The 12,479-nt window shown below is 39.3% G+C and overlaps 5 non-coding genes across 5 annotated transcripts; all 5 read right to left on the bottom strand.

Moving 5' to 3' along the window:
• Window positions 1-1,736: 1,736 nt before the first annotated feature.
• trnat-agu (transfer RNA threonine (anticodon AGU)) lies at window positions 1,737-1,810 on the bottom strand. Its single transcript has one exon. It is a non-coding gene; the product is annotated as a tRNA-Thr (tRNA).
• A 733-nt stretch (window positions 1,811-2,543) lies between these two features.
• Window positions 2,544-2,617, bottom strand: trnas-aga (transfer RNA serine (anticodon AGA)). The gene has a single exon. It is a non-coding gene; the product is annotated as a tRNA-Ser (tRNA).
• Window positions 2,618-2,804: 187 nt separating this feature from the next.
• Window positions 2,805-2,878, bottom strand: trnat-ugu (transfer RNA threonine (anticodon UGU)). Its single transcript has one exon. It is a non-coding gene; the product is annotated as a tRNA-Thr (tRNA).
• A 9,267-nt stretch (window positions 2,879-12,145) lies between these two features.
• On the bottom strand, window positions 12,146-12,219 carry trnat-agu (transfer RNA threonine (anticodon AGU)). Its single transcript has one exon. It is a non-coding gene; the product is annotated as a tRNA-Thr (tRNA).
• Window positions 12,220-12,405: 186 nt separating this feature from the next.
• trnat-ugu (transfer RNA threonine (anticodon UGU)) lies at window positions 12,406-12,479 on the bottom strand. Its single transcript has one exon. It is a non-coding gene; the product is annotated as a tRNA-Thr (tRNA).

Below are 12,479 nucleotides of genomic sequence, written 5' to 3'. Positions count from 1 at the left end.
ATTTTATATGCCAAAAGAAACAACAGGCAGTAAAAAAATATTAACAAAAATATCTTAATGTAGGCATAGGCTATAGTCCCATGCTTTGGCAAACAGTTGAAATTTTTTTTAATAAAAACGTCATATCGTGCCTAAACCTTATAGGCTCAGTCACCCCCACAATTAGAAATTAAATTAGAAAAATAGATTTGCCATCCCTCTTTGAGCGAACATAAAGTCTGATCAGGCTAAGTGCATGTATGACAGTGTCAGGATTCAGACAGGAGCGCCTGCATAGCCACTATAATGCGCCCTGCTGCACTGAAGGAGCGCTCGCTCGCAGCACTTGTTGCTGAAATGCATAGAATTCTCTTGGAAAGATGCTGTAGTCGTGGGAATGACTGGCCTTATTTCTCCCAAAAGGAAGTAAATTTTCCTCTGCTGATCCGTCTATACGGAAGTTTGTAGAGGAATACTTCTGTACTTCATCCAGAATTAGTGTATCCGATTCCTCCTCCCATTCTGTGAAGTTAGTCCTAGGCTTTTTCGTTGGTGCGCCAGCTATGCCTATAAAAACAGTGCAACCGCCCGCCACCCGCCCGAATTTAATTAAAATATTATTTTTTTGTAACGTCATCCACCCGTCCGCGGCTATAACCGCCATCCGCGCATCTCTAATATACACTCAGAAAAATATTTACAATAATAAAGTAACAAATTAAACAAAGTATCAAACAAAATTAGGTCAACTCAAGAGTAAGGGGACGCCAGTGAAGCCAAATCAAAGAAATAAAAATAACAAAACAATTCTAACTCATAAGCGAAACCCTTACCTCACTAGAACATGGAAAGAAAAAGAAAAGAAAAATCTTCAGCGCCGAGCGCCGTAAACTTACCTATTCTGAACTAAAAACAAAACAAATACATAAGCGGCATTCACTTTCTTACCTGGTGCAATGGATTGACTACGTGTATGTAAGATGGAAGTCGTACGACATCTTCCCTGTCCGCCTTACTCTGAGGACAAAAGTCAACTCTCAATGATCTGTTTTGGATTTGAGCAGGTAAGAGTTGTGCCAAAGTAACAAACTAACAATCGAATATAAATGTACAGAAATCACAATCTCGTTCAAAAATGGGCAGAAAATATACTAAATAATTTTATCCAAACGAAAGTTAAGCAAAATTAACGAATAACAAAATCATGCCGGCAAAAATACACAAAAACGGGATCAAAGGAAAAGCGTGCTGTCATCCGATCTCCCTGGCGTCCTTATATGTGACAGCGCCACGTCACCCAATGATGAGTGACTGGTCTCCTGACCAATCAGATTCCGCGAAGGCGGACCTAAAGGATATGACAGGTAGAGATGGGGAGAGAGAAAGAGAGGGAGAGAGAAAAAGAGAGAGAGAACGGGAAGCAAAAATTCCACCAATATACGGCAACCGTTACACAGGCACTTTGACCAACTAAGCCACAGCGCCAAACGACCTTGACAGGGGCTAATTGTTTAATTCCAAAAAATAAAAAAAAACTAACAACGGTAGCGCTGCATGTGGGAATGTCTGGACTTGAAATATTAAAGTCCAATTGGTTAGGCATTACCACACTATGCTATATAAAGCCATCGTCCAAAGCCCTCTTGAACGAGCAGCGTTCTTAAGGATTTGAGTTTTGTTAAGAAACCGACTGCTAAACATAACGCTGCGTAAACACTCGTTACTCTTAAAAAAAGCGAACATGAAACCTGTAAGTTAGGCACTGCTGGGATTTGAACCCAGGATCTCCTGTTTACTAGACAGGTGCTTTGACCAACTAAACCACAGTGCCAACGCTGAATAATAGGCAAGATGTTGTTGCACACAGAGACTAAAAAAAGACAGCAAGTCTTAAAATGGCACGCAAAGAGGTTTTTTAACTCTATTTGTCGCACTATTCATTACGCCTCAAAGCTATACAATTTTATAATTCATTCCGGTAAGCTCTATAAGATGCCTAAAATGTTAGAAATGCACCACACCTTAAGTCAGTGAAGAAAAAGAGCCAAGCTTGCAACTCGAACCCACAACCTTTGAATGGCTCAGCTCACAGACTAGAAGTCCAATGCGCTATCCATTGCACCACAGAGCCTGAGTGCTCTGCTTCCTCTAGCACTGTTGCACAGAAAGCACTTTTTAGTACTCTCTGGCCCATGAAAGAACAGCCAACTGCAGACAAGGAACTACTGGGATTCGAAGCCAGGATCTCCTGTTTACTAGACAGGCACTTTGACCAACTAAGCCACAGCGCCAAACAACCTTGACAGGGGCTAATTGTTTAATTCCAAAAAATAAAAAAAAACTAACAATGGTAGCGCTGAATGTGGGAATGTCTGGACTTGAAATATTAAAGTCAAATTGGTTAGGCATTACCACACTATGCTATATAAAGCCATGGTCCAAAGCCCTCTTGAACGAGCAGCGATCTTAAGGATTTGAGTTTTGTTAAGAAACCGACTGCTAAACATCCCGCTGCGTAAACACTCGTTACTCTTAACAAAAAGCAAACATGAAACCTGTACATTAGGCACTGCTGGGATTTGAACCCAGGATCTCCTGTTTTCTAGACGGGTGCTTTGACCAACTAAGCCACAGCACCAACGCTGAATAGGAGGCAAGACGTTTTTGCTCACAGAGACTAAAAAAAAGACAGCAAGTCTTAAAATGGCAAGCAAAGAGGTTGTTTAACTCTATTTGTCGCACTATTCATTACGCCTCAAAGCTATACAATTTTATAATTCATTCCGGTGAGCTCTATAAAACAAGCACACGCACCACCTGGACTAAGGTGCTGCTGGGATTTGAGCCCAGGATCTCCTGTTTACAAGACAGGAACTTTGACCAGCTAAGCCACAGCGCCACAGATATTTGCAGTAAGAGACATTTGCCCGATTACAAAAATCGAAGAAAAAAAAATAATACACAACAAAAACCAGCATGTCAGGATGCAGAAAATGCTGACAAGACGGACGCGGTCTTTTAGAGTCTGGATGATCATGTCTCAAGCCTGACCATGTCATCCAAACCCAGAGTCAGCTCGGAAAATGGAAATCAGGACAAACATATGCTATCGGCCATTGAAAGAGTTTCAGATCAGAAAGCCACTCTCCCATAATCTGAGGGAAAGGTGCAGTTTGGATTTGAACCTAGCACCTGCTGTTCCCAAGACAGGTGCTCTGGCCAACTTAGTCTTAACACTAAAAGAAAAAACCTCTGGATACGATACTTCCAAACGCAGTTTCTTCTAAGACAGTGGGGGGGGGGGGGAAGCAAAATTTACTGTGCTTTCTACTCAGTTACTTTGCACATGGATAAAGAGGCTCTTGTACGACAAATCCAAAAGGCGTGATCTCAACAATAGGTGGCAGTTACTTTTCCCCAAAACCACAGGTTGCCGACGATTCATTCCTCAAGCCCACTAGGCCCTACACTGTTTTCTAATCTCCCTTATATAAAACAGCTCAATTAAGTCATCGGCTTTATTGTAGAGTACCCCTAGTATCTGAGCCTGCACTGCGCAATGAAAGTAAGAAGCAAAACGGGATGGACAGATGCCTAAAATGTTAGAAACGCACGACACCTTAAGTCAGTGAAGAAAAATAGCAAAGCTTGTGACTTTCAGGGGTGATAGCGTTCCGGCACCACGCCGGATTTCCGGCGTACTGTGGCTGCGGGTAGGGTTGTGACGGTGAGGAAATTTCCCCACCGGTTAATCGACATGTGACAACACCGGTAATACCGGTATCACCGTGGGAGTGGGCATTTTTTCATTTCCTCTTTTTTTCTGCTTTTAAATAGCTTATAAATGCGTGCGTATAATACTTTCACTTTCAGTTTTGCGGGAGTTGCCAATTCGGTGTCAATTGTTTGAATGGACGGAAAGGAAACTACAAAAAAAATCCCTGTTATTTAACAAAACATAACTTTTATTTACATAACGAATAAAACACAACACTGCTACAGGCTGAAAAAAACTGTGTAAGTTGGAACCATACAAATAACAACCATAAACGCCTTGTTATATATTATGAGCTTAGTCCTTATGAACAATCCGTTTATAAAATACATTATTAACGAATTTAGGCTATTGAAGAATAAACCGAATATGAAATATGATCCTTGCATAATGATCACAAACAAGCGAGCACTCATTTTATATTTAAACTATATGAAAAAAAATTAAGAATTGGAACATTATGTAAAAAATCAAAGGGCAGGCTAAATAAAAGCGCCTCGTCACAGCTAATCGCACATGTGTCAGTTTACAGCTTCTGGAGAGATCAGACAACCTATACAGATCACACAATCTCAATAAACAACATGTAGGCCTAAATGTATAAATATTTCGATAAGTATTGTTATGGAATATTTATAACTAAATGATCTTGCTTTTTGGTTTTATCGATACAGCTTTGATCTCTCTTACAAGCGGCAGTTACAGGCGCAGCATAAGGGCGTCTCACACTGTCAGTGGCGGAATACACACAGCACTGCCAAGACGTTTTATTTTTATTTTATTTGTTGCAGATTTGCGCGTTGTTCCTTTTAAAAAAACTTTTATTTTTTAATTCTCTCAAGTTTAATGTTGTCTATCGAGTAACTGTCGAGTCCCTCGGATTGGAGTTCAGTGCGCATTAAGACTATTGACCAACCGCCCTGTAAGTTTAAACACTACAGGTCCACAGCTCTGGTGTGGTATGAATTACACGTTTTAAATGACAGCGAGACATGCTACGTTTAGTTTTTATTGTAAAATATACATTAGTATGACCCAGTACACGGTAAAATAATATGTTTTTAATGGTTTGTCTATTGACGGCGTATAGCCGTTAATTAAATATGCTGAGCATATTTTCATTAAAATTAAAACACATTAATACAAATTAGCCACCCTTTGATTTTTTTTCGTTTACGTATATTTTTATCAAACGAAAAATGCTATGAATTGTTAATTTTAGTTTTCATTTTATTACAATTAATAGGCCTATAATTTATAGGCTACACAACTCATATCTTTGGCTCCAATTGCGTTTTTACAGATATCCTACCAATAGACTTTTTTTTTGGCTCAAAGACATTTATGCCTATTAATTTCAGAGGTGCATTTTGACAGATTTCGTAAAGGCTTCAGCTATTCTACCTGTCAGCTGCACCTGCCTAAGTTTTGCAACTTGACTTGTGTTGTGGCTCGATGTCTGAATGAGAGAGAGAGAAAGAGAGAGAGAGAGAGAGAGAGAGAGAGAGAGAGAGAGAGAAATCAGTCCTCAGATTCGATGTGTGGCCGCACATCTCAGTTACTTTATTGCAATTTTTAATATTGGCTCATCTAAATAAACTTTTCATATATTAAAAGCCGAAATATTGCCAGACAGAAGAAGCAACTTTCGGTTTTTGAAGAGAGCGGATTCCATCTTTTTGGCCTAGACATTATGGATTTTTTTGACATTAAACACATAATCAAGTGGAAATAAGAACAGCTGAACTTCGGAAAAAGTCCTCACGTTGCCGATGTTTCTCTGCAGTTGGATTGTCAAAGGCGCGGCATTGCTAAATCGTTTTAATAAAAAAAAGATATTTATTATTAAACATTGTGAGATGATGGTCGCGTGATTTTTTTTTTAAATGAGAGTATGCGTTGCGTATTTATGGCCATTGATCTATCCGCGACCCACCCATAGTTAAACATGAAGGTGCGTGTATAAATTATGTTTCCAGATACTGACACCTTTGTCAGGCAAAGTTTGCAGATTGCCTCATTAACGTCATCAGGTTCTCTTATGCATTTGGTTTGAACCCAAAATTTTGCCAAACATGCGCTTTTGCATTGCGTTTTGACAATAAATCGTCCGCCATCCTCTTTCTGTAAATTCGACTCCTCTTTTCTCCTCACGTGGTAAATGAAATATGACGCACTGTAGCTATGTTTAGATTTTAATTATAGAGCATGCTCTCGTTTTAAGTCAATTATTTATAATTATATTTTCCATTTATTTTAAATAAATGTTTAATAAAAAAAAATAAAAAAACGAATTCTTAAAAAAAAAAAAAACAAATGTGGGGACGGTGTCACGGTAGAAAAGTGATGTCACCGGTGTTGCGTCTTAACACCGATATCACCGTCAACATCGTCTATCGTGGCAAGCCTAGCTGCGGGGAAAAAATCAGGTTCACGGATATTGATCTGTCATTTCTCTAGATTCACAGAATTCACTCACTGCTGAAAGCGCCGGATTGGTTTTTATTAAGTGCCATTTTGTGTGCTCGTGAATCATCTTTTGAGTGTAGACGCCATGTAAATAAAAGATTAATTGTGTAATTTAGAGAGCTTTATAAATTATAACGGATCTTTGTGAGATCTCTATGAACTAAGATTAGTGACGCTTTTTAGTGATAATAAGAGGAGCGTGCTTTGCACTTTCCAGGCTATAATCCATTCAGAAATTGTATGAAACTTTCGTTTTCGGCACATATACGCTGATATGTTTTGGGAATGACATCTGCATATTTACGCTGGGTTTATTCTCGAAATAACGGTGAAGCAATAGACGGGACAAAAATATATTTCCCCCTTCTCCTTAAACAACTTAGTGTTTCAGCTATGAAATAGTTCAGTTTTGTATGTAGCCTAATGGCAAAGTGTTTATATTTAGTTTCGTTTTTTATTCAGCTTATTTAGAAAAACGTTTGGAGCATTTTAAAAATAAGTTTTTACAGCGCCCAGCGGAAGACCATCATTGTCTGTTTGATCAGTTTGCCTTCTCAGATCATCACGACTTGCCTAAAATAAAAGATATAAAACAGTTCAAGTATAAAACAATGGTAGCTTAAACGTTAAAGAATGTGTGCTATTACGCGCATAGTTTGCTTATAAAAAGCTTGCAGGACATCGAGGCGCCAGAGCAATCACTTGCATTTTTTCAGTGGGAGCAATTTAAAGTTATCCGTCATTTTGCTCACAAAGTACGAGTAACACATCAAAAAACGTTACAGCGTTTTTATAAAATAAAGAAAACCAAAATTATGCGCTTTCTGTCGTCTGGTTTTTGAACAGGAGCGCTTAACAAAATGAAGCAAAATGTATATGCCTCACAGACATAATAAATATATTTATAGAAAGCTTTAAATTATTACTTAACGAAATAAAACAAATCGAAAACAAAAAAAGTCCTTCATATAATCCGTAAAGATGAATTTCTCTTTAAAGGCGAGTCCAAGAGGAGATTGCCAGTCAGGATCTTTGCGACACTGACTCAGAATAAGTTTATTAATAAATAATTAAGATTTCCTTACTCTTTCCTGGACACATTCATTGTTATTTGTTTTTGCCGGTGATTGGGGCGAGTTTTAGCTTATTGTGTGCGCTTGAACGCGGATTCACAGTAGCAGTTTTAACATGGAGTGACACGACATCTGACGTACAGATGACACTGGCACATGCCACTGAGTGTAGTGACACTTCCGGTGGCACGTCCGGTTTTCCACTGTCATGTGTCGGCATGCACTAAATTCCAGGGGTTTCATTACCACGACGTAAAATGGGCGTGGCTCGGTCGGTGTTTGGGAAACGCCCCCTTAAAAAAAAAACAATACTGAGAGGTCACCGATCATGCGCAGTACAGGTTCTTTTTTAGCGCGGTCATTTCAAACAGGATGATTATGGATAAAGAACCTACCGCGGTGGATAACGAAGGAAAAAACAATCATACAGGTTATTTTTTTGTTGTTATAATGTTATATTTTAAAGATTTCATTAGCAAGAACAGCTGACCTAGTTTTAATCCGTTTTACTCCGTTTTACTGTCTCTGGGCTTTTGTACTTCCATTTTAAACCAATTAATAATGGTTGTGGTAAGATTAACCGTGTTTTTGTAGTTTAAAATATGGTATTCAGTCATGTTTAAACAAATAAATACCACATTTTCTGTAATAAATCGTGGTTAATTTTTCTTTCTCGATCTTAGTTAATTAACATAACTCATATTTATTTTCTATTTTTATTTAAAGTCATCATACACAAAACACCTGGGATCAGGACAGGTATCTGATGTCAACTAATATAAAAGTGATCATACATGTAACCCCTGAGATCAGGACAGGTATTTGATGTTACTGTATATAATATAAAAGTGATCATACATGAAACACCTGGGATCAGGACAGGTATCTGATGTTACTGTATATAAAAGTGATCATACATGAAACCCCTGGGATCAGGACAGGTATCTGATGTTAATATATATAAAAGTGATCATACATGAAACCCCTGGGATCAGGACAGGTATCTGATGTTACTGTATATAAAAGTGATCATACATGAAACCCCTGGGATCAGGACAGGTATCTGATGTTACTGTATATAATATAAAAGTGATCATACATGAAACCCCTGGGATCAGGACAGGTATCTGATGTTAATGTATATAATATAAAAGTGATCATACATGAAACACCTGGGATCAGGACAGGTATTTGATGTTACTGTATATAAAAGTGATCATACATGAAACCCCTGGGATCAGGACAGGTATCTGATGTTACTGTATATAAAAGTGATCATACATGAAACCCCTGAGATCAGGACAGGTATCTGATGTTACTGTATATAAAAGTGATCATACATGAAACCCCTGAGATCAGGACAGGTATCTGATGTTACTGTATATAATATAAAAGTGATCATACATGAAACACCTGGGATCAGGTCAGGTATCTGATGTTAACTAATATAAAAGTAATTATACATGAAACCCCTGGCATCAGGACAGGTATCTGATGCTACTGTATATGATATATAAAGTATTTGACACAAAAGCTGTAGGATCGGGACAGGTATCTTAAGTTATAACAGTATTAATGTAATCTGAGAGGTATCTTAAGTTAATTTGTTTAATATAACATACACTGACTTCACATGAAACACCTGCGATCAGGACAGCTATTTAGTACTGCATATAAAAGGCATTTGACACGAAACCCCTGCGAATACGTACAGGTATCTGAATCTAACGGCTGTTTTCACAATCTGCGCATGATCCGTGACCTATGCAAATTCACAGATAGGCCACGCCCACTCGATGACGTAGTAGCGGTTACGCTGTACTGAAACCCCTGGAAAAAAGTGCCTGCCGTCATGTGTCACTCGCTTGTGGCATGTGTAGTGACCTGTGTCACTCAGAGTGTCGCGCTGCATGTCACTGCAGTGACATCGACACCCGGCGAAGCTTATGACATTAATTAACACGAGCAAAACCATATTTAATCATTAGGCGACTTTTAACCTAATTTATCGCGTCACAAGTTAGTTTATTTGCTGAGCTACTCCACGATGTTTTAATTTAAACGCATTTATTTTATGTATTCGTAGTCATACTTCCGTACGTAATATAGTCATTTGACAGTACATGTCAGTCAAATTTATTGTGGCATGCTTATGTATGGGAGGGGTTACACTTATCTGTTGTACTGGATATTATTGCATCCTGGCAGTTCCTTTGTTCCCTACAATATGGACTTCTCTATGTTTTTAATTCATTCATTTATTTTATTATTTAACTTATTTTCATTTTAAGGTATTTTAAATAATATCCTTTAAAAAGTTATAATAAAATGCATGTTGAAAACTCATAACATATATGCATGTAAGATAACAGGTGTCATTTGCCTAATGATTTTTAAATATTAAAGCAAAGAGACTTGTAAGATTAATGTGCTTATAACGTGCTTATACTGACACCTACTGGCACATGTCACAAGATCACTGACACTGGCATGTGTCACTGACATTACTGGCATGTGTCACTGACATTACTGGCATGTGTCTAAAAAGAGCCACTTGACAATAATGATGATCAGGGTTACACATAGGCTGTTAATATATTTGGGCCCAGGGGCCCACAAGTTATGTGTTTAAAGTGCGTTGCATACATAGTACCCCCACCCCTACTCACCTCAGGGGCAAGGAAAAAAAGTTCAGGCTCAGGATTTTTTTCCACTATCAGCCCTGGACTTTGGTGGGACTCGAACCTACAACCTTTGAATGGCTCAACTCACAGCCTAGAAGTGCAATGCGCTATCCATTGCGCCACAGAGCCTGAGTGCTCTGCTTCCTGTAGCACTGTTGCACAGAAAGCACTTTTTAGTACTCTCTGGCCTATGAAAGAACAGCAAACTGCGGACAAGGCACTGCTGGGATTCGAAGCCAGGATCTTCTGTTTACTAGACAGGCACTTTGACCAACTAAGCCACAGCGCCAAATGACCTTGACAGGGGCTAATTGTTTAATTCCAAAAAAAAAAAAAAAAACTAACAACGGTAGCGCTGCATGTGGGAATGTCTGGACTTGAAATATTAAAGTCCAATTGGTTAGGCATTACCACACTATGCTATATAAAGCCATCGTCCAAAGCCCTCTTGAACGAGCAGCGTTCTTAAGGATTTGAGTTTTGTTAAGAAACCGACTGCTAAACATCCCGCTGCATAAACACTCGTTACTCTTAACAAAAAGCAAACACAAAACCTGTACATTAGGCACTGCTGGGATTTGAACCCAGGATTTCCTGTTTACTAGACGGGCGTTTTGACCAACTAAGCCACAGCACCAACGCTGAATAGGAGGCAAGACGTTTTTGCTCACAGAGACTAAAAAAAGACAGCAAGTCTTAAAATGGCATGCAAAGAGATGTTTAACTCTATTTGTCGCAATATTCATTATGCCTCAAAGCTATACAATTTTATAATTCATTCCGGTGAGCTCTATAAAACAAGCACACACACCACCTGGACTAAAGCACTGCTTAGATTTGAGCCCAGGATCTCCTGTTTACAAGAAAGGCGATTTGACCAGCTAAGCCACAGCGCCACAAATATTTGAAGTAAGAGACATTTTCCTGAAAACAAAAATCGAAGAGGAAAAAATAATACACAACAAAAACCAGCATGTCAGGATGCAGAAAATGCTGACAAGATGGACGCGGTCTTTTAGAGTCTGGATGATCATGTCTCAAACCTGACCATGTAATCCAAACCCAGAGTCAGCTCGGAAAATGGAAATCAGGACAAACATATGCTATCGGCCATTGAAAGAGTTTCAGATCAGAAAGCCACTCTCCCATAATCTGAGGGAAAGGTGCAGTTTGGATTTGAACCTAGCACCTGCTGTTCCCAAGACAGGTGCTCTGGCCAACTTAGTCTTAACACTAAAAGAAAAAACCTCTGGATACGATACTTCCAAACGCAGTTTCATCTAAGACAGTGCGGGGGAAGCAAAATTTACTGTGCTTTCTACTCAGTTACTTTGCACATGCATAAAGAGGCTCTTGTACGACAAATCCAAAAGGCGTGATCTCAACAATAGGTGGCAGTTACGTTTCCCCAAAACCACAGGTTGCCGACGATTCATTCCTCAAGCCCACTAGGCCCTACACCGTTTTCTAATCTCCCTTATTTAAAACAGCTCAATTAAGTCATCGGCTTCATTGTAGAGTAGCCCTAGTATCTGAGCCTGCACTGCGCAATGAAAGAAAGAAGCAAAACGGGATGGACAGATGCCTAAAATGTTAGAAACGCACCACACCTTAAGTTAGTGAAGAAGAAGAGCAAAGCTTGCGACTCTGATGGGACTCGAACCCACAAACTTTGAATGGCTCAGCTCACAGTCTGGAAGTCCAATATGCTATCCATTGCGCCACAGAGCCTAAGTGCTCAGCTTCCTCTAGCACTGTTGCACAGAAAGCACTTTCTAGTACTCTCTGGCCCATGAAAGAACAGCCAACTGCAGACAAGGCACTGCTGGGATTCGAAGTCAGGATCTCTTGATTACTAGACAGGTTTTTTGACCAACTAAGCCACAGCGCCAAACGACCTTGACAGGGGCTAATTGTTTAATTCCAAAAAATAAAAATAAAAATAAAAACGGTAGCTCTGCATGTGGGAATGTCTGGACTTGAAATATTAAAGTCCAATTGGTTAGGCATTACCACACTATGCTATATAAAGCCATCGTCCAAAGCCCTCTTGAACGAGCAGCGTTCTTAAGGATTTGAGTTTTGTTAAGAAACCGACTGCTAAACATCCCGCTGCGTAAACACTCGTTACTCTTAACAAAAAGCAAACACGAAACCTGTACATTAAGCACTGCTGGGATTTGAACCCAGGATCTCCTATTTACTAGACAGGCGCTTTGACCAACTAAGCCACAGCACCAACGCTGAATAGGAGGCAAGACGTTTTTGCTCACAGAGACTAAAAAAAGACAGCAAGTCTTAAAATGGCAAGCAAAGAGGTTGTTTAACTTTATTAGTCGCACTATTCATTACGCCTCAAAGCTATACAATTTTATAATTCATTCCGGTAAGCTCTATAAAACAAGCATATGCACCACCTGGACTAAGGCGCTGCTGGGATTTGAGCCCAGGATCTCCTGTTCACAAGACAGGCGCTTTGACCAGCTAAGCCACAGCACC

Source organism: Danio rerio, chromosome 4 (assembly GCF_049306965.1).
Source record: "Danio rerio strain Tuebingen ecotype United States chromosome 4, GRCz12tu, whole genome shotgun sequence".
Lineage (NCBI taxonomy): Eukaryota > Metazoa > Chordata > Actinopteri > Cypriniformes > Danionidae > Danio > Danio rerio.
This window is presented reverse-complemented; position numbering and strand designations above follow the sequence as displayed.